At 36.8% G+C, this 2,209-nt stretch overlaps 1 long non-coding RNA gene across 1 annotated transcript; it reads left to right on the forward strand.

Annotated features, from left to right (window-relative positions):
• The first annotated feature begins 675 nt into the window (after positions 1-675).
• Positions 676-1,399, forward strand: LOC123172417 (uncharacterized). The gene is made up of 2 exons (XR_006485589.1): positions 676-906; positions 1,080-1,399. It is a non-coding gene; the product is annotated as an uncharacterized lncRNA (long non-coding RNA).
• Positions 1,400-2,209: the final 810 nt, after the last annotated feature.

The raw sequence follows: 2,209 nt of genomic DNA on the forward strand, positions 1-2,209 counted from the left end.
TTGAAATAACCAAACATTTTTGGAACTTTATAACAAATTATGAATACATGAACAGTTTTTGAATTTGTGAACCAATTTTCAAAGTGGGAAGTTTTTTGAAATTTATGAATATTGCATGAATTCGTAAAAGAAAACTGCAAACATTTTAAAAATTTAAATCCCACCCTATTTCGAACATTTTTTGAATAAAAGGGAACAAAATTTGTAATTCTTGAACATTTTTTTAATATAATGGTACAAAATTTGGAAACTTGAGCAAATTTTGGAGAGTTGAACATTTTTGAATAAATATTTACAAAGAGTTTTTAAAACCAGTAAAACATAAAACATAAAGAAAATAATGAAACACTGAAGAAAAGGGCAAAAAGAAACAACTAACAAAAAACGAGTAAAAGAAAAGGAAAAACGAAAAATAAAACATAAAGAAAATAATGAAACACTGACGAAAACCATAAAAGAAACAACAGGAAAAAAAGAAAAAAGAGAAAACTAGATCTGGACCAGTTGGGAACCTTCTAGAAGGTTCCCAAAACCAGGATCAGTGTAACGCGCAACGGGCCAGCCCATTTAATCGCTCGCTTCACGCTGCTGTGTGTTTGCACGACAACTTGACGCAGCGAGCGTCCAATAGGGTTTTCCTTTCTCGTTTGCTTCGTATTCTTTATGCCCCCAGCCTCCCAGAAAAACTCTCCTCGTTTCCTTCGTATCCTATATGATTACTCGAACCGACGCATGGCCGGCAAACCCTAGCGAGGGACGGAGGCAGCACAAGCCGGTGATTAACGGCCGGCGGTGGGCAGGTAGAGGCAGATTGGAGGAGTGCGCTAGGGGCCGCGGCGCCCTGGCGGCTGGCAACACGCGCACTGTAGACCACATAGGAGCTCACTCTCATCTTCTCCGATTAAAGTATAATCTCTATCTTTTTTTAATTCAAAGTATAGTTTGCCTTTAAGATTTAAACAAGTTTACTCGTGATTGCAAATTAGAAATCGGAACTGATTTATTGAAATGATTGATTAACGATTATTATGTATTGAATCAGACATACAATTAACGGATCGAACTTCTTTTTATTGCAGAATTGTTGCAAAACGAAAAAGGCACGGATACATTGTATCTCTTTTTATGCAATACGCAACAAAGAAGAGGGTTGATCCTCCGTTTTCATAACCTTCTCCGACACCGGTCGCAGCCATGGCAGAAGAGCCAAGATGATACAATAGATACTTTCATGGCATTGAAAAGGCGTGATTCCGGCAAATAAGGTGTGTTATTTTCTTATGCAAATTCAGAAATTAAACTGTGAATTTTCATATTCTTTGTAAGACCTCATTGATGTAAGTTTTGATAAATTCCGTATGATATGTTGGTATGCTTTGTTTGTGGTGTATTTTTTCTATCAGTTTGACCACAATGGCATAAAATCCTAGCTACGCCACTATGAAGCTATGATCCTTGCTGAGAAGATGGAGATTATTTGATCATGTTATTATGTAAAGACCTGAACGATGATGCTGAGTAATGAATTATTAATTACATCCATTTTTGGGGAAAAAGAGAGAGGGCACTTAGGCTAGTCGTAGTGGGGATTATCATATACTAGTATCATGCATACAATACTATTATATGATACTACATCCGTAGTGCATAGTATTATTATAGATTATTATCATATCTAGTCTCATTTATTGACATGCATGACACATAGTAGCATGAAATTTATTATGATACAGTATCATAATATGATACTCAACCTTTTTCTTTTTCATTTAATTCTACGTGACCTCATTAGGCTGGTCGTCGTGGGAGCATCATAGCTAGCATCATGCATACTAACTAGGCAATTTAGATGAGGTGGCATAGAATTAGATGAAGAAAGAGAGGGTTCAGTATCATATCATGATACCGTATCATAATAAATGCTATACCATTATGTATCATGCAAGGCAAATAATAAAGTCATACATGATAGTATTATATGATACTATGCATTAGGGGATAGTATCATACACTAGTATCAAGCATGATACTAACTTATAATACTACCTGAGGGAGTCCTGGACTAGGGGGTGTTCGGATGGCCGAACTATCATCATCGGCCGGACTCCAAGACTATGAAGATACAAGATTGAAGACTTCGTTCCGTGTCCGGATAGGACTTTCCTTGGCGTGAAAGGCAAGCTTGGCAATACGGATATGTAGATCTCCT

Source organism: Triticum aestivum, unplaced genomic scaffold (genome assembly GCF_018294505.1).
Source record: "Triticum aestivum cultivar Chinese Spring unplaced genomic scaffold, IWGSC CS RefSeq v2.1 scaffold66833, whole genome shotgun sequence".
Taxonomy (NCBI): domain Eukaryota; kingdom Viridiplantae; phylum Streptophyta; class Magnoliopsida; order Poales; family Poaceae; genus Triticum; species Triticum aestivum.